The following is a 27,524-nucleotide window of genomic DNA, read 5'->3' as shown; positions in this document are numbered from 1 at the left end:
GTACCATGAGGGACGGGCAGGCGGCACAGGTGCCGTGAGAGGCAGGGAACACAGGCGCCGTGAGGGACAGGGGGCACAGGTGCCATGACGGGCAGGGAGACAGAACTCCAGTGCCGTGAGGGCCAGGGGGCACAGGTGCCGTGAGGGGCAGGGAACACAGGTGTCAGGAGGGACAGGGGGAGCACAGGTGCCGTGAGGGGCAGGGAACACAGGTGCCGTGAGGGGCAGGGAACACAGGTGCCGCGAGGGGCAGGGAACACAGGTGCTGTGAGGGGCAGGGAACACAGGTGCCGTGAGGGGAAGGGAACACAGGTGCCGTGAGGGCCAGGGGGTACAGGTGCCATGACGGGCAGGGGGCACAGATGCCGTGAGGGGCAGGGAACACAGGTGCTGTGAGGGGCAGGGGGCACAGGTGCTGTGAGGGGCAGGGGGCACAGGTTCCATGAGGGGAAGGGGGCACAGGTTCCATGGCGGGCAGGGGGCACAGGTGCCATGAGGGGCAGGGAACACAGGTGCTGTGAGGGGCAGGGAACACAGGTGCTGTGAGGGGCAGGGGGCACAGGTTCCATGAGGGGAAGGGTGCACAGGTTCCATGAGGGGCAGGGGGCACAGGTGCCATGAGGGATGGGCAGGTTCAGGTGCCGAGTAGGTAAATCCCCGTGGTGGAACGAACCTGGATAGTTTGGTTCAAGGCAGGCATTGGCGGCCCGAGGATCCGGGGCTGCCTTTGAGAAGCATCCTCGTGGACAGGTGAGTGGTCAGGGGTGAGCCTTGCTCTCTATCTACAGCGTGGCAGAGCCTCTAGAGTTGCTGCGTTCAAAGCACACAGGTTCAGGTGTGTGCTTCACGTTACTGGGTGCCGTGATAGAAGCCGGGATCAGGAGCACAAGCTGCTCAGCTGGAAACAGCTGGGGCTGTTTGTTTGTTTGTTTGTTTGTAGGAGATGTGTGGCAGAGGCTGACGCTGTTTGTGTGTGATCGGGTGAGCGCTCCGTGGGTGGGTGTCACACGTGTCACAGAGCTGAGCAGGGCTCTGCAGCGTCGGGTGAGCGCTCCAGCCCCCTTGTGGCTCAGCCAGAAGGTACCGAGGAGCACCGTGGGTGTTATCTGACACATCCCTAGCACACCGCCTGGTGGGTGTTTTGTGGTGTTTTGTCAATTTCTGCAATGACAGCAGCATGGCTTTCTTTGCTCCATGTGTATTAAACAAGATGCTCCTTCTTAACACATCATCAACAGAGCCGTGTTCCTTTCATTTTCATTATTATTGCCCTCCTCATTACTCCAAATGCACCTTCTAAAGGATCCTTGGTAGGAATATGTGTGTTGGTACTTTCTTGCACTTGCATGACTGCTGTTGTGTTTCAGATTGTGCCAGCTTTCATTATACTGGTGTTCCATCATGGAAAAATTTGGCTCCTTCCTTCCATTTCTGCAATTTTCTACTTACGAGCATTAATGCAGGGTTACAACTATGCTAACATTAAGCAAATTGTTAAAGAGACTTTAAAAGTCCTTGTAATTGAGTGACAGATGCTTATGACTGAATCAATTTAAATATTCAATATAAGACTATCAGGATAAGACTACTAAGTATTTTGATCTTGATATTCTGATTCTGCCAGTGTTGATTGACTGATAAGGCAGTCCTCTACAGAGGAGAAAAATTAGAGAAGTGAATTTTGCCTCTTTATCCATTTGGTATAGGCTGGGGATTTAAAGAAAATAAATTATTCATAAGCAGTAGTAGGGGGTTTTTTTCTGAATAAATAATTTTTAGAGTTGGAAAGAGTAATTCAATAATGGCATATGCAGCAATAATGTAATATTGATTACAGACCAAACAACATTGAATCCAAGTGACTTTAATATGTAATGTAGAGTATGGTAACTAAAATATAATACATAAAGCATATGTACATTAGATATGACATATATGAAAAATAGTTAACAAAATAGGTTAAACAGCATATAAATGCATGTATCTTAGTTACATAATAAACCATGTTTGTACTGAAATTTTATTAATCTGCTACTCAGATTTTCAAAAGGTACCTGCTTGAGATTTCTTCCCTATTCTTGAACTTAAGTTTGCACAAATTCTTTTTTTAAGTGTGTGTATACACACTTATTATTATAATATATATATGTACCATGCATATACATTGTTAATCAAGAAGTTTTATTCTTTTCCTTAAGTAGAAGTCAGAATATGTAACTTTGTTCTCTCTTAAATATTCCTCATTTTACCTGCAACTTTATTGTGTGTCCTGTGCATTTGCTGTAAAATGTCAGCATTTCCAATATCCTGCCCCAAATGCTCCAGCTTACTGAGAACAATGGAATATTGTGAGTGAGGCACAGTATTGCTCTGGGGCTTGTGCCCAAGTTCCCATCCCTTACATCTGACTGGGATACCTGACTGCCATTTTAATACTTTGCTTTTGGAAGGAGCACTTACCTGACAATTCAGGTGGGTCTGGTATTTCTTCCTACACTTTTTCCAGACATTTTTACTAGTATGAGATTATTTGCACTGCAGCTTTTTAAAGGGGTGAGCGCTCTCTCTACTCATCACAGCACATGTGGGTTTGTTAAGGGTACTCAGGTACCTGGTCTTAGTGCTGGGAATTCCAATTAATTCTGTATTAAAAGAAGGAATGTCAAGAACTGATGTCTTCAGAAGAATATAGTTTTATTTTAAATAATTCTTCCTGAACATTTTTTTTTACATTTTAATAAACCATAAGAAAAGGGGAGGGGGAAACCCCTTTTTTTTCTTTTTGGAGGTTATCTTCAGCATAAAGGTATTGTTCTTTTAATTATTATTCTGATCTTTGTCTGGACATAACTGGTCACTGCTTCCAGTCTTGCAAAAGCAAGAAGTAGGTGAACAGTTTCATGCAAGCTGCTTTGAAGTTTTGTACCCACAAAAATCTGACAAAGTCTTCATATTTTATCTTAATTTTCTGTTACATCCATTGAAAAGCTAAAAAAATCCATCCAACACCAAAGAGGAATGACAGCATGTTAGGCTGAATGCAGGCTGAAGAAAGCTGTTCTCACAGCTACATACTGCATGAGAAATTGAAACTTACATGCAGTGAATATTTAAAATTCTCATTAATTTCACCAGCCTGTGTTCATTTGTTAGAGATGTTGCTTGGGTGAAATAACAAGTTTAATTTAAAGATTCTCCTTTAAACTCATGTACAGACAATCTTAGTAAACACTTTATTTAATATGACCTCGAGGAGGGAAATTTTCTCTTGGTTCTTTAAATGGAGATTGATTAAGCCCCAAAGATTTTTGAGCTTTCCCCAACATTGCATCAGCAGCCATGCTCCACAGGGAGAACTAGAACAGACTACCCACAAGCATTTTTCCATGGTGTGTAATGCAGATCCACAGTTGTTCTTTTGGCAGCAGGGATTGAACCCAGGACCTTAGAGTGTCAGGGTGCAACTGTGAGGAGGCTGCACAGCAAGATCCCTACCCTGGGCTTCTGGAAAGCAGAGTTTGGCCTCTTAAGGAGGGATCTGCTGGGTAGGATACCATGAAGTAAAGCCTTGGAGAGAAGAGGGGTCCAAGAAAGCTGGTTGATACTCGAGGATCATCTCCTCCAAGCTCAGGAGCAAGGCATCCCTAAAAAGAGGAAATGAGGTAAATAGGCCAGGAAGCCTGCATGGATGAACAAGAAGCTCCTGAACAAACACAAAAAGATAAGTTAATGAGGATGGAAGAAATAACAGGTAGTCTGGTAGGAATACACAGAAATTGTCCTCCCCAGCACTGTCCAAGAGACAGGGATCAGGTGAGGAAAGCTAAAGCCCTGATAGAATTAAATCTGGTCAGGGACAGCAAGGGCACCAAGAAAGCTTCCATAGGTATGTCAGTGATAAAAGAAAGATAAGGAAAATGATGAGCCCTGTCTGGAAGGAAACATTAGACCTGGTTACTCAGGATGCAGAGAAGGCTGAGTTACTCCAACTATTTTTCATTGGTTTTCACTAACAGGTTCCAGCCACACTGGCTGGGTCACAGAAGGTGAAGGTAAGGATGCAAAAATGAAGAGCTGTGCACTGTAGGAGGAGATCAGGTTCAAGGACATCTAACCCACCTGAGGGTGTAAAGGTCCATGGAATCTGATGGGGTTCATTTGCAGGTCCTAAGGGAAGTAGTGGAAGAAATGGATGAGCCACTGTCAATGATATTTGAGAAGTCACAGCAGTCCAGTGAAGTTCCCAACGACTGTAAAAGGGGAAACATAACACCCATCCTTAAAAAGGGAAAAAAGGGAGACCCAGAGAACTACACACCAGTCAACCTCACCTCTGTGCCCAGCAAGGTCATGGCACAGATCATTGTGGAAACTGTGCTAAGGCACGTGGAAAACATTGGAAGTGACTGGGACAGCCAGCATGATTTCACTGAGGGCAAATCATGCCTGACAAAGGGAAATATAGGTTGGATATTGGGCAAAAGTTTTCCATGGAAAGAGTGATGAAGTTCTGGAATGTTCTGCCCAGAGACGTGGTGCAGTCCCCATCCCTGGGTGTGTTTAACAAAGCCTGGATGTGGCACTGGGTGCCAGGGCTGAGTTGAGCTGTTGGCGCTGGTTTGGACGCGATGATCTTGAAGGCCTCTTCCAACTCATTGATTCTGTGAAGTTTGGTGGTGTCACAGCATGAGTGGACAAGGGGAGAGCAAGTCACACCTGAAGCTGTGCAGAGCATTTGACACTGTCCCACGTGACATCCCTGACTTTTAACTGGCAAGTGGAAGGACCCCTCAGTGGGTAAGTGTGGAGAGTCTGGTTCTAGCATGGCTTAAAGAAAGAGGACATGAAGGCATACAGTTGAGGGAAAAGTAAAAGGTAGTTGTAAAGCAATTCCCAGGCTTGATTCTATAAATAATTAGGCTCTCTCAAGCACCACTTTATAAACAATAAGATTCTCAGACAGTCTTCCCATAACAGGCAAACACTCTGTCCTTGGGCTCTCTGAGAACACTGGTCCTGTTTTCAATAAACAAACCACAGGTATTGTAAAACAAAAGGAGGGGTTAGAGTTTTCTCTGTAACCTATCATGAGCATGGATTTTGCAATATGCATGAAGTTAATTAACACTGTTATATAAAGTGGCTAATTGATCAAAAAATCGGAGTTGATGCTGATCAATTAGGATGGGTCGACTTCCTTCGCTTTCAACAGGTAAGGAAGTAGCTGGATGGTCACACTCAAAGTGTGGTGGTCAACAGCTTGATGTCCAATTGGAGAGAAACAAGTGACATTTCTCCAGCTGGCTTTGGGACTGAGCCTGTTTAACATGGGCAGTGGGACCAAGCACACTTCAGCAAGTTTGCCAGTAACACCAAGGTATGATGAACAATCAACTTGCTGGAGGGAAGGGATGCTATCCAGAGGGACCTGGACAGGCTGTTTATGTCAATGCTGGACCTAGACACCTGGAGGTAAATACAGTTGGACAAATCATTTGTTGCTCTGTTCCTGTAGGGTAGGAAAAATAATAGTCTCTACTGAAATACTGTCTCCTTTGCTGTGTGGGAGCAAGATGACTTTTTCTTTCTGTTGCCTTTGTTTTCCTCCATGAAGTCGGTTACTCAACCTGAAATCCAGGGAAGAGCTGTGCTGCAAGGAGAAGAAATTCTGCCTCTGGACCTCAAGGTCCTCTTGTCCTTCATTACAAGAGATGTTGGTGAGCTGAAGGAGGCTACTGTGGTAATTACAAAAGAAATCACTTGTGTGAGGAACAGCTAGTTTTTGTACAAACAGTCTGTTGCTGGAATACTAAGCCCTATGTTTATTATTATTTGGCTGGCTCAATTCTAATGTGTCACTTACTGTTTTAGGGAAGAATGTCTGTATGACAAACTCCTTGGTGTTTGGTTTTTGTAGGTTGAATGACAACTTCAAAGCAGTCTTCAGAAATAGTTGTGCCATGAAAGAGGGTCTTAGACCCTTCTAATCAATCTTTTCAGGAGATTCTTGTGGTAAAATGAGTGCATTCTCAACGTTGATTTGTGCTGGCAGTCTTGGAGTGTTGGAGAGGGAAGCTCTCCTCTTCGTAAGTGTCAAGTAATTCTGAGAAAGCTCCATAGCTAGGGGATGTGATTTCACTTTATAGCTTCTTAGTTCTGCCATATCATGGGTTTTAAAACCCAGATTCTGCAAAATGCAGACATCTCTTAAATACTGTGGGTTATATATTCTTTACATTATTAATGATCAAAGGTAGAAATTAACTTTTGACATCAAAATTCAGACATCTAATCTAAGGTAGTTTTCCCTTGCTGCAGTTCCCAGCCTCAAGTCCTTCTTTCACTTTTCCCCATGACAGCAAATCTCAGGGCAAAGGTACTGCCCCTAAACACTGTCCAAGGCAGGATACTAACAAGGAGGCTGTAAAGATCTCTATGAACACACCATGGCCACAGGGGACCATTTAATCATCAGGTTCATCTACAAATCATAGGGGTTTTTTTCAATTTATTCTCAAAATATGAGACAGCCAAGATCAGGTTGGAACTGGGGTATGAAAATGATGTTAAATTACCTCCAAGAATGCCACAAAAAAAATGAAAACTGGATTAATAGCATATTTTGTACTTTGAGAACAATTTTTCAACTAGAAAATAAACACTTCATGTAAGGTTAAGTGCAGCTGTTATCATGGATATTAGAAACGTGTTTTTCTTCATTTAAAATGCAATCAATTTCTCTTTTTGATGGTGATTTTTACATATAATTCATTATTCAACTCACCATTTCTGCTATGAAAAACACATATTTTTGAACAATAGAGGGCGTACTATGTTTTGCTTCCTGATATTTTTGTTTGTTTAAAAAATACCTTTTCCTAGGCAGTATCTTGCCATACCAGTGTAATCTGCAGTCTAGAACCTTGTGGCTTGGTTGCCATAAAATATATAAAGCTTTTCTCTAAATTAAAGAAAAATTAGTACAAGAGAAAACTATTTTACCTCTTCAGAATAACTTCCCAAATGAAAGCTTATTCTGCACATACCTGTATTTTAAAAATATAGTGATATTTTCAATTGCTGTGTGGCATGATATGACAGAAATATGCTATCACTTTTTCTTAAACCTTATCATGGCATGAATTTTTTCAAAATCCTACTGAACTTGGGTTTGGTTTTGTTTTTAAAAAAGAGTATTAGTTACCAGCCATCTGCAAATATGGCCTCAGGGGTGTGAGGTTGTCCAGAACTCCGAACTGTGCCTGTCATTCTAACAGACTGGCATGATTTTCTGCTGCAACATTTCTGGTGAGATCTCCAGAGAGAAATCCTTGTTGATTTTGGTCTTGGTATAGCATCATGGAACTGCCATGCTATGCTGTGTTGGGGGTACATCCATATCTACAAACAGATTCTTCAGTGTTGCACCTGCAATATAAGCAAAAACATCTTAAATGTTTGCATATTTGTTTCAGGTTTTTATTTAAAATATATTGAGGAGTGAATGAAGGAAAATAACTAAAACCAGAAATAAAAACTAACTACCACCAGAATGCAACCAGGGTCAGATTAGCTATGACATAAGAATTTCCTCTTGTTTAGACAAACTAGTCTAGAGTAACTTCTCAACTGTGTGCCATATGCCATCTGCAGCTTCTTGCAAGTGTTTCTTTAACAGGAGTTTTGTCATTAGGCTTCTGAATTTTCATGAGATAAGTAAAGCAACCCCCAAAGCCCTCACTATTTCTAAAAATGTGGTTATAGTTTTCATTATTTTTTCCAGTGATGCAGTGCAATGGTTTCCCAGTCTTTTTGCAGAGGAATCTCACTTAAAGAACCAAAAATGGAAAGCTACAATCAGTTCTGTTTTTGCATTCATATTCTCCTACCAACTGCAGCTTTCCCATTGCCCCTCTACCCAGCCCAGACCCCTCAGCTTTCCCTTTCTTTGTTTTTGTCCTGCTCCTTTCCTGTGACATCTCTGTTGCTGTCTCAGGCAGCAGAGGCTCTAAAACAGAGCAAGTACATAAAAACAGATCAATCTCTTTGTTGTGGTAAACATCTGTTTCTTCTGGTGTCATTTGTGTCCTCTTGCAGGCAGAGTCTTTTCTCAAGCTCATCTAAATGTTTCTCTTCATGGGTTGGAAGGCACTAATGTAAAGAAGTCTGGGTTGAATGAGGCAGTAGAGGGAAGAACATGCCTACTCCTCCCCTGGATGGTTCTTGTTAAGCACCTGCCTATAAAATATTATCAGATCAGCTGAGACAGACCTCTCTGGTGTATTGGGACTAACTGGCTCTCATGGATGCAATTCAGAGTATGGCTCTTGCTGCACTCCTGATTCCCTTGTGCCAGCTGCCACCTCTGCCCATTGTGGGGACCAGGCTCCAGAGCAGTGACTGGGCAGCCTGACTGATGTACAGGGGGGATCTTGGTCACCAAATCCATCTCTGTGTCAGGGGGAGCTCGCTCTTACCCAATTCTCAGTGCAAGCTCTAAAGCATGTAAAATAGGGTTAGAAATTCAACTGATAAAGTCACCCCAGAAACCAGAAAAAAATTTGAAATGTGCTGAGAGGTGGCTCACTTCAGTAAAAAACAGTTATTGTCCCCTTACTATCTTTATATTTCACGTAACTGGAAATATAAGACGTCTTTATACTACTTCAGTACTCAAGGGGTTATGCTTACTAAGGAACTGGTGCTTATGGTCTCCTGTACACCATCGTTTTGTCAGTGCCCCTTGTACACCCTCATTTTGTCAGTGTCCCTAGGCAGCAGCAGAGATGACTCCCCGGTTTGTGCCCGTGTCGCAGCGCTGGGAACAGCAGCATTCCCGCCTGCTCTGCTGAGCCAGGCACGCTTCCCAAGCTGGGAGGCGGCCTAATCCTCTGAGAATCCCAAACACAAATACTGCGCCGCTATTTGGCAGGCCAGCACAGGAATTCGTGATAGTCATAAGCTTGCTGCAGGTTGTTTTCCTTGATCCGGAGGCTGTTTTTGCACGGGTTAGTACGCACCGATGGGGCAGTTTCCCCTCCGGCACTGTTGGTGCTGAGCGGGCTTTCCCTGCGGAGCCCAAGCACAGCGCGGCCGGGGGAGCACTGACCCCTCGCGGCTGAGCCCCGGCTCCATCCCCCGGGCACGGCTCCTCTCTGCGGCTCTCTGCTGGAGCAGCCTCGGGCTGCCGGGTCCGAGCTGCCGCATTTTCATATCATAGATGCATTTTGTGATTGGGCTTCCCGTGACAGGATTGGTGAGGCCAGGTCGACTGCAGTGAGGAGTTTGTCAAGTTGACTCCTAAGCTGTACAATGTCTCCCAGGTTGTACAATTTCTGCAATTTTTTGCTTAGAGGAAGAGTTTCTTCACCATGCCCAAGTCATTCAGGATGCTTGCCTAAAGTGAGGGGTTTGGCACCTGAAAGTCCCCATGTAACCTGAATGTCAGCAGTCCCTGAAAAAATCAAGGAATATTAATATGTCTGGACAAATGTAACAAAAATCTGCTAAATGCAAAGACCTCCAAAGCTGTTTGGATTGCTGTGCTTCCTTCTGTTGAACGTACCCTGCAAAGCTCCCAGCGTGTGCCCTGTCATCAGAAAGGTGTTTCTGCCAGTTTGTTAAGCAATGTTGTTTGCAGATCTCTAAAACCCCATCTGCTGTAAAAAATCATGCCAAAGCTCTGTCACTCTGGTGAAATAAATAAGTGTGATCCATTTTACAGTGAGGTAAGTAAAAAACACAAGGTAGTCATGTGGTTATTCAAAATACTACAGGTCAGCATCAAAGTTGGTAAAGGACAGGGAATTTCTTAATGTGTGTTCCCTGCTCTGAGTCCTGGGACATGATGCTACACAGCCCAGAGGACAAGGACACAGACAGTGCAATGGCTCTGGCAGCAATTGTGGACAATGTCCACCATGCAGGTCTTACCTAACAATCTGAATTGCAATGAACTCAAAACTCTGCCTGTAATCACTGTAAGACTGAAAACATCTGTGAGCATCTCGGCCTTCACAGGAATACAGAAAGGATTTGACAGTGCAGGTTCCATGTTCAAGTGCCCTGTTTACAGCTGTGTCAGAGGGCACGGGTGAGCATTGCTCTGGTCCCACAAAGCCCAACAGGAAGGACTTTAATGATGCGCAGGGGTCCCGGTCCCTGCAGCAGTGTCAGCTGCTGGGCACGAGGTGGCACAGCACAACAGCAGTAGGGAGGAGAGGAGAGGAGAGGAGAGGAGAGGAGAGGAGAGGAGAGGAGAGGAGAGGAGAGGAGAGGGAGAGGGAGAGGGAGAGGGAGAGGGAGAGGGAGAGGGAGAGGGAGAGGGAGAGGGAGAGGGAGAGGGAGAGGGAGAGGGAGAGGGAGAGGGAGAGGGAGAGGGCTGCAGCAGGGGCATGGGAAGCTCCGGTGGCTGAATTTTCAGGTCCTGACTGTGTGTCTGGAAATTGCAGCCTGTAAGTTCCTATATTATCATCCCTGCTAAGTCCCCAGAATGCCTGACTTTTTAGTACTTCCTAGGCAGCAGCACAGTCATTCCATCTTCAGTTCCCTAGAGTTTGAGTGAGTATCAGCTCAGTCCTTACTGGCATTATTAAATGACTCTGTTCCTGAGCTGCTCCCCTTTTATGATGTTTTCATGACATCTCCACTCTACCTGCAAATTAAAACTGTTTGTGATGTGTGATGTGATGTGATGTTCCAATGCTCAGTTCCTTCCTCCTACAATCATGTTTGATGTTTTTTCTCTTTTTTTCTGGTGTGACTTTTATCAGTTGAATGTATAAGCCTCGTTGTACAGACTTTGAACACTGGGCCTTTAAGGCCAGAAGGGATGTTTTTCAAGATCAATTTCTTGTGTGCCTAAGGAAATCAGTTTAAAAATATTTGATGTAGCCTTTGCTAGAGAGAAGAGTGTCTTGGGAATTATTACCATCAAGAGCAAGCTAAAATGTAGGGCCACTGTCCCCCTAAGGGCTTGGGATGCAGAATCTTGCATTGTAAGATTTCTCTTTCTCTCATCTGGGACAAAGATATGTCTGTTATGTCAGCCTGAGAATCAAGAGTGATTGGATGAGTGAAATTGAACATAGATGGAAGATGGGACTAATATGGACTCTCCAAGCTGGAGAAAACCTGCTGATTGCAGTTGAAGAGAAACAGGAGAAGCTGATTCTAAGTCAAGAAGTCTGAACTGGAAGTTTTCTAACAATATCAGTCAAGAGATTAATACAGATTTCATCTGTATTCCCCCCACCTCTGCCCCACCATCACCTCCCTCCCTAAAAAACAAAAGCTGATTAACTTAGTAGACACTGGGAATGGGAAACTGAGGCAGGCCCTTTGCAAGAGCTGCCTCTACCATGTGGGAATGCCCCGAAGCATTCTTTGTCTAGCCTGGCCATTGAACTGCTGTAACCTTGATGCCAAGGTTATTTAATAGCTCTGCTATCATGCAGAGCCAATTGCCCTGGCTGGTTGTGTAGATTGACAGTTAGCTGGGCATTTCATGATGGAATGATTTTCAGATGGGGAATATGCTGCCTTTCAAAAGCTTAAATATTATTTGTGAAAACTCAGTTTTACTGAAACAATAAAATATGCTTCCAGGAAAACAGAAAAAATGCTTCACTACCTAGAAGATTTTACAGTAGAACAGAATTGATCATAATCAGCATGCACAGAGCAGGAAGAAATTCTATCTTAATGGTGTGCTGTTGAGATATGCAAAAACTCTCTTTCCATAAAAAGTATTGTTTTAAAAACTGTAATCATGAATTGGCTGGATTTTTTTTAAATTGAGAGTTTTTATTTTCCAGTGACTTCAGCTTCAGGGCACATACCATTTCAGAATGGCACTTTGAGCACACTACTGCACACTAACAAAAACAAGTACTGTTATTCCTGTTCAGAAATATTTATTCAGAAAAATTTCTATTTTGTAGGAAATTCCCCATACCTACTGGGTTGCATTTCAATCCTGTTGAAGACCAACCACTCACATAGAAATATTGCAGCTGTGCTGGTGCTCTGCGAGCTCAGGATCTCTGTGTAAGGGACAGAGGACCTTAATGCTGTGATAATATATCTCTGCACACTGTGCAGTTTTGTTTGCTTGTGGAACTCAGATTCTCAATCTGTGTCAGAATGAGCTTTAGAAAAAATCTATTTCATGTTCTCTGTTCTCTTCCAACCTCTATATGCCACTCCAGAGGTCTTAAGAAGCCCAAGCAGTGTTTTCTAGGTAGGGTAGAGTTTCCCCCACGGCTCAAAGGCCAGGACTGTTCTACAGATTCTGTGATGGCAGAGTTATGCACAGATCAGCACCTGGGGTGTGACCTGACAAATAGTTATGTTGCCAGAAGTCACTTGTGCATAAAAACCAACTTGTCACTCCCAGGTAATCAAGATGTTATACTGTAAAAACCTTTTTTTGCTGTTATAAGCTGCATGTGCTTTGAAATGCTGTGCCAGCATAATATACTGCATAATAGTATAATACATGATCCTGTGCTGACAGAGCATTCTGAGTGAGGACCTAGCCTGACTTGCTAATTCCTTCTTTCCCTGAGTACACAATAGAAAAGGCACAAAAAGAAAATAAAGACAGAGTCCCTTTAACTGCTTCTTGCTGGAGAAACAGCCCTGTAATAGTAACGTGGTCCTTGGTTGTTCTCTAGTTCTGAACAGTTTGTGCCTGACCCCACACTCGGTGACAAACTGCAAATTTTAAACCACTCTAGCCACTTTTCTCTGCTTTTCTTAACTATATCACATGTGGTTTGCCAGAAACCAGTGTTCTCCTCCCTCAGGATTTCATTCTTTCTGTAAAAGTTTGTATTACTTCAGACCCATCATAAAAAATTTCAGAGCAGAAAATTAGCTCTATTAAATATGTTACGGGCATGTGAACAAATGAAATCATCAGGATGTGATAAAATAACTGGTGCATTGTATAGAAATTTCTCTTCATTTTTTTCTTCATCTCAAGTGGCTTGGATAACATCCTTCTGAAATGCTGTCTCTGAGAGAAACAGTGTGTGAGCTCTGTTGTGCTTTCATAATTATGATTCCTGCAAGTTAAAATATCATTACATGCTTACTGCACTTGCTTATGGGGGCAGGGACAGGCCTCAGAATCTCTAATTCCAAGCAAAGTTTGCTGTTCTGCTGTCTGCAGCTTGTTCCTGTCCTCATTGTCTGCTTCACAGCTCATGTTCAACCTCTGAGTCAAGGTCACAGTCTGAAAATCAATTTTCCATGCCTCCATTACGCCTTCCTCAACCTTATTTCTTTTCTTATCTCTCTCACTGAAAGAGCTGCCTACCCAGCTAAGGCTGAAGCATGGGACAAGTTCACATGTGCAAAATCTCAGCCAAATAGGAAGCCTATAATGAAATAATCTGTAAATAATCTCTGCCCCAGCTATCAAGAGCCTTTCAGATTATTTATATTGGATAGTCATTTAAATCTCGTCAGGGCTGCATTGTGCTGCTGTTGATTGAAATGGTAATGAATGCAATACAGCCTCTCAAATGGCTCAGATTTTTAAAAAATGCATCATTTACAGGCAGTTAGCAGTGTTCCAATTGCATCTGGCTCATTGATTGCCAAGTACAAGCTGGCTGTGTCTGCAGGGCACAGCCAGTCTGGTTTGTAATGAACCCTATGTCATCTCTGTGTTTCACATCTATGGTGTGTTTGCTGACTGCCTAAAGTTAGGGTCAGCAAACAAGCTCCCAGCAACCAAGACTAAGTAGCAAACTGCTCTAAGTATGTTTGTAATTAATTGTTCTGAGCCAGCTCTTTTTCTTTTGCTGGTACAGCCCACTATCTTGCAAGTCACTGCACTGCTCTTTGACTCAAAATTCCCTGTTGGTTCTCATATGCAGGCTGTGTCTGCATCTGTTTCATTCTGTGCATAAAATCCTTTTATCCATATGTCTAAGGCTGCAGCTCATGTTCTGTTTATATTACTTCTAAGGTATCAAAATTTGCCTTTCCTCTGGCCTTGATAAGCACAGTCTTGCCTGTTCACATCTCCTCAGAATACTGTCATTTGAAATCAGTGTTTTTCTGTCTGATTATGCAAACCCAGACACATGTTGCTTTGTGTATTTTCCCTCATTTATCTTACTCTGTAAAAGCCATGATTTGGTTGTTGACACCCCTTCCAAAGCATCTGAGGGCCAATCTCAGCCTGTCAGTTGTATCCTAGTCTACTTAAATACTGATTGCTGTTTATGATTATTCAACAATTAGAGTCTGCCCTCTCTCCTTGTTATTCTTCCAATGAAGAAATGTAATGTTGTGTTCCACAGGGCTTTTTGTGTTTGGAAGTCCATTCCTAAAGGTATGAAAACCTTGATGACACTTCAAATTCTAAAGGTCCAAAGGGTGCTCTCATTTTTCTTGTACTGTTCCATCTGTCTGTATCTATTTGTGGGTGTTTTTTTTGTATTGTCATTTCTAGACATCATTTCTAGCCTTTGGAGTACAGCCCCAGAACTTGATCCTGATTTTTACAGCATTTAACACGTGAGGAGGAGAGTAAAGGGTAGGAAATCAGACATTCAGGTCTGGAATATGTGGTCATGGCAGCAACAGAAATGGTTACATGATCTTTATTCTTTTTCCTGCAGAACTGAAATTGCAATTGACTTTTTTTTTTTTTTTTTGCCTGAAGGTTTTCTATGGTCAACTTGGTGCTAGAGCTTACAAAATCCTCCTCATTTTTACCTCTTAATGTATTTATAAGGCTAATTGTGTGTTCTAGTTGTAAACAACCATTAGGTTGTATAAGTTTTTGCTAAGCTCCACTGGAATGGAAATCTACATGAAGCAGTGATGTGACACACAAGGGAACAAGATTTATTTTCCATCTGGAACAATTCCAGATGTAAAATGAATGCTTCCACTCTCGGTAACAAATTAATATCACTTCCTCTTGCTGAGGAAGGCTGGACAGCAATAAATAGAGCTAGAGAGAAATTGCCAAATATTACATAAAAATTTATTGGCTTCATTTTGAGCCATGATGAAATAAGGCAAATCCTTTACTTTTTCTGCCCTAAAACATGCCGGGTCATGCAGAGTTTAAACCTAAAGATGTAAAAATAAAATGGAACTATTCCCAGTACAGAAGATCAGCTGACTTGTTGACCCTTTAGCAGAGAAGTAACATTGGTTGGGACAGCCTGTCATACTGGGGAAGGAATACTTTATTCCAGAAACACATGAGCTGGGTTGAGTTTCTACCAGAACCCTTCAGTCTGACAGAATGGGAAGGCCTGCAAAGATACCAGCAGCTGCTTGGTGCCAGGGTCACATGCACTTCTTCTTGGGAGAGGTCTAAATGCTCTATCTCTGTATTATCAGTTCAGGAGTTTTCTAAACTTGAGAGGAGATGGTGCCTGCCTGTGCTCAGATTGGAGGAATCCTCCTGAAGAGGCTTCTTGACATGCTAATCTTTTCCAAAGAAGGCAACCATACTATTAGAGAAAATTACACTCTCAGAGGCATTTGTTAGCAGACAAAAAAGCCTTGCTAAGTTCTTATTCTTGCAGGTGCTCAATTCACACATGGCAAGAAAGGTAGACCAAGGAAGCCATCCGTGCCCCAGGGCTTTCAAAACTGTTGTGATGTTTAAGAAGCAATTCTCCAAAAATGCCTCAGTGGAAATAAAGCTAAAGAGATCAGGTGGAGATGTCACAGACACATTTTATGAAAAATCCTCTCCTTAGGATTTTTCCTCCTGAGAAGCTGGGAGGCCTCAGGAACAAAACGTAAACAATGGTTATCTGCTGCTGTGGAATGCAACAGGTGCATCTGGGATTGGTCTCATGTGGTTGTTTCTAATTAATGGCCAATCACAGTCGGCTGGCTCAGACTCTCTGTCCGAGACACAATCCTTTCTTCTATTCTTTTAGTATAGTTTTAATGTAATATACATCATAAAATAATAAATCAAGCCGTCTGAAACATGGAGTCAGATCCTCGTCTCTTCCCTCATCCTAAGACCCCTGTGAACACCACCACATGGATTCATTAGATGGTGAGATCTGGTTCTGGCAGCCCAGGTTTGATGTTTTTGGCAGGTATCTAAATTATAGCACCATCCAAACTGGTAAAAATTTGGCTCTGAGGGAAATAGTTCTGTCATCAGACCCTTGACCTCTGTCTGTGGTGCTCTGGGGTGAGTGCCAGTCCCAGCAGGTGCATTTGGATCCAGGTAGGGAGACAAACAGTACCTGAGCAGAGGCTGAACTGGGGCACATCCTTTGTGACCCCATCAGACCAGGCTGGCTGAAGCTTGTTCAGCTCCACTGGCACTGCTGAGAGGCCCCAGCTCTTATCAGCCAGGGCAGCCTCGGCAGCTGGGCTTTATCTTTCTGGTAATCAGCAAAGTCAGGAACTGAGGACCCTACTGTGCAGTTTTCCTTTAAGCTCGTGCCAGTTCAATTTGTTTCACTTGCAGTAGGAATATTTTCTTCAGTTGACCCTCCCTCACCTGGTAACTGTGTTTCTAACCGCAAGTCACATCTTTGACCTCCTAACAAAGAGCCAACACATTAAAAATGCATGAGGCCCTTGTGAGGGGGGCAGCTGAATGGCTGCATTAGCACTGAGGCTGAATTATTGATAGAAGGGGTGACTTTTAGTTTCCTTTTAGCTATTGAATAATAGATTAAAAGCTGCTCAATAGGATTATTTTCATTACTTACATAAATTACTTGTTCAGTTAAGAAGAGTGAGGAGAACAAATGAAAAGCACCCTGGGGTGGCAAATACACTGGACTTAAAAATTTTGTGTTCTAGAATATTTATTAATTTTAGATGCATTTTCAAATAAATGTTTTCATTTAACAGAAGTAATAAGGAATGTTTTGTAGAGTTTAGGAGATAGGAATAGACTTTTTTATGATACTCTCAGTGAAACTTATGAATAGAGAACAACTAAAGTGCCCTGTATTAGCTGGTGACCATGCTAACCCAAATAAGAAGTGTTATTTAACAGTTGAAATTGCCAGACTGACTAATACCTACTCTTTAGAATTATGATGTTATTGAATCCCTCAGTTATCCTATATGTGGTATGCCACCCTGAGCTGTCACCATCTATGTAGTCCCAGAAAAATAATAACTTTGTTTTGTTTTGTCTTTCCTATTTAGTTTGGTGACAGTAAAAATACTGCCCATTAAATCTTTTCAGGGATCAGTAATCTGGTTGGCTTTCTACACAGCCCTTGGCTCTCCTGGCTGCTTATTGCTGTGGCCAGCAGGATTCTGCTGCAGATTTCTTAATCAGACAATTCCTACAAGGAGCTATTAGATGTTGTGGTTGCTACAATTTGGAATAGACAGTTACTGCTCCGTTTCCACTTGTGCTACCGTCCTGCAGGGCTGAATGATGTTGGCTTTGAACTGGACAGCTCCTCTTCTGTCAGCTTTGAAATCATTTCAGCACAGACTCAGCAAGTACCAGGTAGGCTGGCTGGGCAGTTTTCTACTTACATCCCTGTGGCAGCAATTTGAAAAAGAGGAAGAAAGAGCAAATTTCCTTTAACTGAAATAATGAAAAATAATTTATGACAGCTTCTAAGGAAAAGTAGAACTTTCAAAATAATGCATCTCCATTCTTCTGCTGGTATTTTATTAGCCAAAGAATCAAAAGTAACAGCCATGAGTATTGCTTCATACAAGTACCACAAATATTATGGTTTAGTCATGTTATGGTTTAGGCACTGATTTAGAACCCACTCAAGTCTCTGAAAAATCCCATGGCCTTGTGACAGTCTCTGCAACATCTGTTGATGGGAGCCATTCCATTAAATACAGAAGTCAGGAGTGGATTTATGTGGAATTATATCTGTTAGCAGGCACACAGGGCAGTTTCCTTACAAACCCCTAGCTGACAGAGAATGAACAATGCACCTCTCAATGCACCTCCCTGGATGACAGCCTCAACATCCAGCTCCAATCCCCACACATTTCCAGATCATGAGCGCTCTGCAGGGGTGGGAGGATTTGGTGAATTTTGTCATGCTGAAGATTGTCTGGTAAGAAGAGAAGGAAGGCAGTGGGAGTTCACTGTGAGTAGGCTGCTGAGTGACTATTCCAGGGTAAAGCAGAAGTATGTACCACTGACCTACTTAGTGCTGAAAGTCTCCATATTCCATTATTGATGAACTGATGTACTTAATGCCTTCCTTGTTGCCTCCAATTAGCTCAATAGCACGATGGTTTTGAATATTCCTCCATTTCTTTTATTCATGTAATTAAGAATTTCCCTGTTTTATGGCCTGATAGTCTGACCCAATGGAATAAGTAGAGCTGAAATATATAAGCTGAGTCAGCATCTTGGATCTGCTTTTAAAAGCTAAATTTAGCCACACAAGACTGTAAATTTTAGTCTTCATGGTCTGATAAGGTCTATAAGAAAAAGCACTGAGGGTGTAAAGTCTTTGAGTGCTTTAAGCTTGCAGTTTAGCATGGATCCATTTTGGTAGGGTGTTTCTTAAAAGACAATTTTGCAGAATTCTAAAGTATTGGCTTGTATTTTGCCATTTTTGGGCATTGTTAGTCAAACTCCAGCAACAGATCAGGTTTTTCATTATTAAAGAAACTCAGTCGCCTCTGACAGGATAAAAGGCAAAAATTCTAGGAATTTCTTACTTTTAGTATGTATTAAAAAGATTTATTTTCAAAACTTGCTTTTATGTTTAGTATATATCATACACATAACGAGAGAGATGCATATAAATTACACCTTAACTAGTATAAGTGACTCTCTTCACATTGCTGAAGGAGGTGATTTAATTTTGGAAGTTAACTTCTTTTTTTAACTGTGAGGCTGTGAATCTGACAAGTGCAGCTTTCAGCCATGCGTGGGGTGGGGGGGAGGGAAAAGGAACTCTTCCTGTGCTATGTTTAGCAGTGTTCATGACTAAATAAATACAGCAATTGTCCTGGGCTGTAGTAAGTTCTGTAAGTTTTATGATGCTGTTATTTAGAACTGCCTGTATGGCTTTGTGGGTTTTATGCAATAGCAGCCTCTTATAGGAAAAAAAAACAAGAAGAAAAAGCAGCGAGTCATGTAGGATGTGCCTTGGTAAACACCCCTGGGTAGGCAAAGTGCAAATGCCCAAATTACCTCCTTTGAGGTTTGTAACCTCTAGGTTCCTACCAGATTTAATTGTTTGCATTGCCAATGATGGGGCACAACAGGTCACAAGGGCTGTGAACAGTAGGGCAGATTTTGTGCAGAGAGACGAGCTCATTTCCCTTCCTCTTGAAGAGAAATGAATGCCTCCTTCACACTCTGGTTGTCCTGAGTGCCACAGAACTTAAGCCATCCTTGGCTTTTCTGCCAGGTGAAAACCTCATTTTAGGTAAGTTACTCTGCAAACCCTTGTGTGGTTTAATATACTCCTCTTGGGACACCAAAACTTTCTCCTAATGCTAAATGTTAAACACACCATTTCTGTGGGAAGTCTGGCAGGTCTTTTTGTGAACAGTTATTACCAGCATTCTGGTATTGGAGCAACAGGTCTTGGATCCAGGCAGAACTGCTTGGACAAAGATGAAGAACATGCAAGGTGCTACTGGAGTTACTGGTTCTGCTCTGAAAGCCGTCTCAGCCCCCAGGGAAATGAAAAGATAGGAGCACAAGTGCAGCTGAGTTTTCTTCAGTAGCATTTGAACTATGCCCAGCACTGCACTGAATGTAGAAGACAGTATTTCTGTGTCATCTTTGCATTCCTCTTTTCAGTCATCAGTGTAGGCTTCTCTGTGCTCTCTTGTTTCAGACCCTATAGAGTCGCTGTGCCCAGTGGAAATTGGCCAATATGAATGTGTGACAGAGATGTTGCCAGATTTTGATTATACTGTTGAATGCTTTTTCCTAGCCACCCAAGTATTCCCTTGCCACACTGACAGTCTTTGAAGAGAGGATCCAGGGGATTTATGGTCCTTAATCAACCCTAAGAATCTGTCCTGTCACTTACTATCACCTTTACTGCCAGTTAATGTTGCTCACCCAGTGCTTTGTAAGAAAATATTGAATCACTGACCCGTTTTCATGTCATAACCCAGCACAGGCTGTTTTGTAGCCCTTCCCCCCATGTCCAAAAATTAGGACACGTTGTATTGTAAACTTGCATGTCCATTAAATGATGTGAATATAGAATGGGTTGCACTATCTGGGAATTAGGTCCAAGGGTGCCCAGTTGCAATACAACCAGCTGAATCTGGCATTCTTCTTGCTCCTGACCTTCTGGGGAAGGGAAGTCTACTTGATAAAGCAGAGTACTTCCACAGCTACAATTTGTGTTTAGTAAGCATTTGTACTCCTGCAGATGAATCAGCTAAAAGGTCCCTACAGTGTAAAAGCCGATCTGTGCGGTAAGCAACCATCCTGGTTTATTTAAAAGATGAAAAGTGGCTACTTAGACATCATCACTCAATCCTGTGTCTATTTCAAGTTTCCATTTGCATCCTCTTCAGAAATGCCACTTAAGAGGTTAAAAGGACACAGTAAGCAGGAGTAAGTTTTCTATATTTTATGGCTAAAATTACTAAAAAAACTTGGAGAAGAAGGGAAGGTGATATCATATGACACCTCAGTTCCACCAGTAGTAACTTACTGCAATTCCTCCATATGTCAGAAATAGGCAGCAGTGATTGTCCCCCTGTGCTGGGCACTGCCAAGGCACCTCCAGTCCTGGGTTCAGCTTTGGGCCTCTCACAATGAGAAAGACATTGAGGGGCTGGAATGAGTCCAGAGAAGGGAACAGAGCTGGTGAAGGGGCTGGAGCACAAGTCTGATAAGGAGTGGCTGAGGGGGCTCAGCCAGGAGAAAAGGAGGTGCAGGGGGACCACCTTGCTCTCCACAACTCCCTGACAGGAGTCTGTGTCTGTCCATCATATCTGTCTGATCATAACTGACTCTCTCTTCCCCTCTCCTTCATGAGAACAGAATTACTCAGAAGTATTCTTGAATTATGGAATGCGTGAGTTCAGCCTTGTGAATTACTAGGAAGAAATTCCAGAATCTTGTCATTTCTGGTTGTTTGGTTTTGATTTTTTTCTACAAATTGAGCCTTCATGCTTTGCTATTCTTTGAAGCAAACCTCATTGATATGATAGATGTTTTCCAAACTTGGAACTGTGATAAAAACACAAAGATTTTGCTTTTGGTTAGTTCCCATGGCATGAAACACACAGGACTTTGAGAATCAGTGAAGGACTACACACAGTGTACTTAGGTATTTCTGTTCACAGAAATGCAGTTAAGAAATAATGCCAAGTTATAAACTGATTCAGAGCTGCCACATTAGAAGTATTTGACAGTGGAGTGCAAACCAGAAATCAGTCCCACCACTGACCCCTTCCCATCTTGAGAAGATGGGTTTGAAGAAAACCCTGAGCTTTAGGCAAAATCAGATCTGTTGTTAGCCAGCATTGATTGGTTTATGCTTTTCCCTAACATCGGGTTGATCTTCAGCAAGGTTCAGTAGAAGGGAGATTAGCTTATCACTAATACAATTTTAAATGTTCAAAGTTTCAAGAAGGGAGATCAAACAGTGGTCACAGGAAAGCAGAACTGAGTTTTTCTAAAGAATCAGAAATAGCACCACTGCCTAATAAAAACCCAATGGTCAAACCTCTACTTCTCAGTTAAACTTGGGCAAATACTGGTTCAGCCAATTAATGAAAGGGAAATTTGAAAGAACTCCTGAAATATTGGCAAATTGTTCTAATAATGGGATTTTACCCATTATTTTTTCTATGCTCTAATATTGGAACTGCACAAGTGGAAATGTGAAGAAAAGAATTAAAGTTACAGGGATGAACTTTTCTGGTGTTTTGGATGAATTTTTTAATTCTCACAGAGATGGATTTTTCAGGTGTACCTCAAAAACACAAATATTCTGTGTGTCAATAACTTAGTAGATTTTTCAGTTGATTATTCTGCTTTGGATATTTATGTTACTGTAGACTAAATAACTAGTTCCTCTAAAATGTCACGAATCCCCTCTCAGAAAGCACAGTAAAACAAGGGTTTCAGTATGTGTGTCACTTATTTTATCAATAGTTAAATCTTAACTGAGTTGAAGTTTTTCTTCCGGGGTGCTAGAGAAGGCTGCCTTCATGTGGGATTTTTTCACCTCTGAAGTGGTTGGTACTGGGCCATTATTCCTCACTGTATTGTGCTCACTTTAAACTTTTGTGCCTTCAGTTATAGCACCCAGAGGATTGCTGTGTGATACACTGAGTGATAAATTGCTGCTAGGGGAAGTTTATTGATCCCTGTGCTGTGGATGACTGCCATATGACATTCGCATTCGGTAACAGAACACTTTCTATAGATTTCCTGAATAAATAAAATCAGGATTGAGACAACAATGCCTCTGGTCATGTTGAAGGTGAGACATTCTCTTGCTTCAAGGCAGAGACACAGGAAAGAGGAGAGCAGATGCATGATCTGTAAGTCCCTTCTTGGGAGACCTTCCTGAAGTCTTGTGGCTTGGTGTCCAAACAAAAAACGAAGACAGAGGGAGGTGGATAACAAACTGTTCTCTCTGCAGCCTCTATCCTGGGGGCAGGAAAGGTCTGCATCTCTTCCCCTCCCTGCAGAAAGGAGCCAGGGCTAAGAAAGCTGAAAATTAGGTAGAAGCAGGGCGTAGCACAAGATCATGAAGAGGTTGAGTCTGATGAATAGAAGGAAGAAAATTTGGCATCATATCCTGATGGAGGATGGTCAGGGTCTACAATTGCCTAAAGAAAGGTTTTTTTAAAAAACTGGTTTTACTGAACAGGTTTGTTCAGGGAGGACGTCAGTCCCTTCTTTTACTTAACAATAGTTTGACACCATAAAGGTGCAAATAAACTCATCTATTCTAAATACATTCTCTCCCAATTTCTGTTCATTTAAAATATCTTTTTAATAGCATTTTTCAAAGCCTTCATGAGTAATTAAGAAAAATAATAAAAGAAGGTCAGTGGTAGTGTAGTAACCCACTAATTCTTGTAACTCAACATTAGGAGGTGGCAGTTCATTGCTAACAATGCTGCTGTTGTCTCTGTCCTTCTAGGCAGAGAACCAGAAAACATTTCCCAGCTAATTGGAAGCTACGTGCAGTGCTCCCTCTTTAAGGCATGGATGGAGCATCCTATCAGAAATGCCAGTGGCCAACAGTGCAGTTATTAATAGAACCAGCCCAGTGATGAAACAATGGGGCTGCTTGGAGCACTGGGACTGCCGGGCCAGAGCTGTGCCCAGCCCAGCATGGACAGCATGGACAGCATGGCTGGGCACTGAAGCAGATTGAGAGCAGGGAGTGTGAAAGGGCAGAGCAGGGCCTGGGCTCTGCAGGGAGCAATGCTTCCCAGCAAATCCCTGCATGGACTCACAGGGCATGGCTGGATGTGCAGTGACAGCTCGTGCTCCGTGATCCGTGCGGTGAGGATTCAGCAGATGCACACACGGGGCTGGCCAAGGTGCCTCACAATGCAAATCCATGGGAATGTGCTGTGTCTGGGCTTCTGCTCTCTCAGAACTCTGGCTTGTGGTTGCCAGCTGCTCTGGCAGGCCAGGCCAGATGGAAACTCTTCCATGGAAAACAAAACATGTTTGGTCCTACTGCAGTGCTCTCACAAAAGCCCATGTTTTCTTTGGTTTTTTCACCAACCAGCCCAAGTCATGGAGAGCTGTCAGCACTTGAAGAAATCAATGGAACCCAAAACCAGATGTTTTGTTGACTGAGGAGGAACAACTGTCTTATAGACTCTGTGTGTGTCCTGGGCATATGCAGGAAAGAGGTATGTGACTTTGAGAAGTCCAGCCAAAGGGCCTGTAGCCAAATTGTGCTGCAAAGATCATTGCCAATGTTTCACTGGTAGTTTTCCCAGGTACCAGTGCTTCATAAAAATCATCATTGCCTTTTTTAAGGTTACATGGGTTGTAACCTTCCTCTAACTTCCTGCCTTAGTCAGCTCAGTAACAGTAACTGCAGCTCAGCACGGGTCTGGCACCATCTCCATTCCAAATTCAGTCCATGGCCTCCTGGTTTGCCACCAGGGCCAGCTGGTGTACAGAGTGCATCCTGCCCAAGCCAAGGGTGCTGGCTGCAGGGACTGTGTCCTCCCTCTGCTGATTGCTCTCTGCTGGCTTGCCTGGTGCCCAGCACAGGTGAAGAGAAGCCCAGCTGTGCTGCTCTGGTTCTCTCCTGCCCTTAATCCCCAAGCCTGTTCTAGGGGACATTAGACACTTTTAGATAAGTAACTACTTTTAAAAAACAACTATTTTTACAGTGCAATTCTACAGGAGTCTGGTTGTACCTTTCAAGTATTTATCTCCAAGGATTGAAGTGCATCAAATGGGTAAATGTAATGATTTATTACTCACTGTTGACTTTCAGCATAAAGATCTTTGTGTTTCCTTAATGAAAAATTGTAAATTTTAGTCTATGCACAGCCACATGATTTCTGTACATTCATTCGAGTTGCCTCACTTTCCATTCCTTTTGATAGACTGTAAGGTAGAGCATTAGATAAAGAAATGGAGGAACTGGGATGTGGGTTGTTTTTAGGGTTGTGAGGTTTATTTGTTTGTTGTTTTTGGGGTTTGTTTGGTGTTTTGCCTGTGTGGGCAACTTGGAAGTTCAATTGTCTGTCTGCAGAGAATCCAAACACATCTGAGGTCATTTTGCTGTTCAGGATTAAGGCAATAATAGCATCCAATAATAGTTAATGCAGTTACAGATTTTTTCATTTTCTCTTTATCAAATCAAGGGAAACAGCACACCTCCTGACACAGGTCACATTTCAGTCAGGGGAGAATCCACCCTGCTGATGTGGGAAATAGAACACAGTGTGGCTCACATGAGCTTGTAGGTGATGGCAATAAGTGAAATCGATTTCTGACAAAATCCCACAGGTACTGAGAGCAGTATCCTATCAGTTTCAATCAATAAAAATTGCTAATTGTGTTTACTGCTTGTTAGGCTAAAAATGAGATACAGGATTTGGCCTTACAAAAATACAGCTTCCCTAAAACCCAGTTAAGGCACAAAGAGGAACAGCAGGATGGGAAAGGTGCTGTGGCAGACAGTACTGACTGATAGGGGGTAGAACCAAGCTAGAAAGAAGAATATTTTATTGGAAGGGGATTAGAAAAGTGGAACCTTTCTTTTCTCACCATGAAATCCAGAATTTTTGAAAGTACACTGAAAAGCAGCAGTTTGCCAGTTCATGGTTCTGAGGTTAGTACTGGTCTATAAAATTTGAAACCATGGCTGATTAAATAATTGAGGAAACACAGAGAGAAAAATACATTTTTTCAAGAAAACAAACAAAAAGTAGGAAAATTGGAGTAAAGTATCAACATTCAATATTCAGACTTAATTTTATTTAATTTCAGTTAAATGAAAGTTGCCTGGGCTCTGGACTTCTTTTCAAAGCCTGCTTTGTATTTGGATTATTTTTAAATATTTAAGACCTTAATGGCCCTTTAATTGAGTAAGTTTGTAACATGCTGCAAGAGACACTAGTCTTTCTTCAGAAACAGTATTTTGGGTTTGCATTTTATGTTTGCATGGGTGGAGGGCTATTTTATTGAACCAATGTGGGTCAAGGGCATTACAGTTTCTAGAGAGACTGGTGGGTACAGTTTATTTATCTTTTACAATATAAAATGTGAAGTTCAGAGGTCAAGGGAGCGATAGAGAGAAATCTTCCTTTTAAGTGTCTGTTCATATATTTGTGTCTATAAAATCTCATAAAACTTTCACGTTTCTATCATTCACATTATATGACCCTCAGCAACAAATGTAATTTTTAAAATAACCTCATCCATTCTTAATTTATGTTTCAAGGATTGCATTCAATCATACAGTTTAACCCTCATCACCTTTAATAAACACTAATGGGAAAACTGACACTCCTTTTTCTAGCAGAAAAATTATTAATTATAGTGTATGACTTTAATGTAAGACAGCTTTTGAATTTTGGGGGAAAAAAAAGCTGAGGGCATTTTTAAATTTATAAGTATTATTCAAAATTTTATAGATTATAGTTGAGAGTACTTTTGAGAGCTGAGATGATTCAAGTACTATCTTATTATTGATTGAAGCTTTAAGAAATCTAGCCAAAAAAAGAGCCTGCATTGCAACCCTGCTGCTTCCTGGCATCGTTTTGCTATCTCAGTAGCAAACCCCTTCCAAAGAAATAATCACTCCTACTATCCCACCTAACCAACCTTGTCCTGATCAGATGGACTCCCCGTAAAAACACACAGTTGTTATTTGGGAAGCAACAAAGCTGGGGGTTTTGAAGGATGTATTTTTTGGGTGGTTAGACCACTATCTTAATTATAAATGGATTTCAGTGAGTTGGTTACCATAGCAACAGTCTATTTAGTGCTTTTTTCAGAGTGAAACCATACTTGTCTGTGTGTTCAAGAGAAGACAGAAGGGCTAAGGAAGGAAATGGAGCTTTTATTTCTCCAAGAGCCATAAATTGCAGCATCCTCTATTTAAAGTACACAGATGGAAGAGCTGCTCCTTTTCATCAGTGTTTTTTCTGCTGCTGAGAAGCCCCATTTGATGCTTGAGTAAAATACAACCTTCCCCTATTTCCGAAATGCAACTGCACCAGGGTTAATTAGGGCTAACACCCAATCAGATTTTTCCTAAAAGTGCAGCTGAGAGCAGAGGACACAATCTCTTTGAAAAGCTGGAGCTGTGGAAATTTCTGATGCAGCCTTGTGCCTCATGTCTCCTGCAGCAAATCAGGGTCCCTCTCCATCTGACTGAAGTCAGATAAAATTTCTCTTCCCATTGATTTCTCTGCAGCTCCCTGGCTGTGTATCACAGACCCAAAGCCACCTTGACTTGATTTTTTACCCTCTGTTGGCTGTGAGGTGGAGAAAGATAACAAAGGGATTGGGGGATGTCAAAATTCCTTAATCCTGCCTGGCCATAGGTTGTGATCCTCCCACATCCTTCAGTGACTGCACTGAGCAAAGCACAGAACACAAGGTCTGGGGGGCTAAGCAGAGCTTGGCTGGCATTTGCAGGATTTGCCTCTAGAGGGGTATCCAGGCTCTTCAGGGTGGGGAGAATTGCCTGGTAGGGGTAATGAGCTGCTAAGAATTGTCAGCTTCACTCACGTGGGAAAGGAAACAGAGTTCTGAAGTAGGTTCAGTCTCCAAGAGGGGGAAGAAGGAATTTAAAGCGTGTGATAGGGAAGAGTTGCTGTCTGGAGCAAGGTAAATGGAAAGTTGTCATGGAAGGATAAGAAATGGATTGAAGTTGTCATGGAAGGAAAGAAACCGATTTGGAAAGGAAAGTATTAAAGATGGAGAAGACTAGTGAAGGGGAGATGGAGAAAAACCCTTTCTTTGTTCTCTATAAGACAAAGAGGACCTTCCTTTTTATGGTTCTCCAGTAATCTTTCCTGTATCTTGACCTGCAGACTGACAGTTTCCCCTTGGACAATATAATCACCCCAAGGTGGAGGATAGC

General features: G+C 42.3%; 1 protein-coding gene across 2 annotated transcripts in view; it reads right to left on the bottom strand.

Annotated features, from left to right (window-relative positions):
- Positions 1-1,862: 1,862 nt before the first annotated feature.
- AMER3 (APC membrane recruitment protein 3) overlaps positions 1,863-27,524 on the bottom strand; it is a 42,046-nt gene continuing 16,384 nt past the window's right edge. For both annotated transcript variants that reach the window (XM_058031223.1, XM_058031222.1), the window contains exon 3: positions 1,863-7,428. The gene's annotated coding sequence lies outside the window, so the exon portion shown is untranslated. The remainder of the gene's footprint in view (positions 7,429-27,524) is intronic.

The sequence above is a fragment of the Melospiza georgiana genome, chromosome 10 (assembly GCF_028018845.1).
Source record: "Melospiza georgiana isolate bMelGeo1 chromosome 10, bMelGeo1.pri, whole genome shotgun sequence".
Taxonomy (NCBI): domain Eukaryota; kingdom Metazoa; phylum Chordata; class Aves; order Passeriformes; family Passerellidae; genus Melospiza; species Melospiza georgiana.
This window is presented reverse-complemented; position numbering and strand designations above follow the sequence as displayed.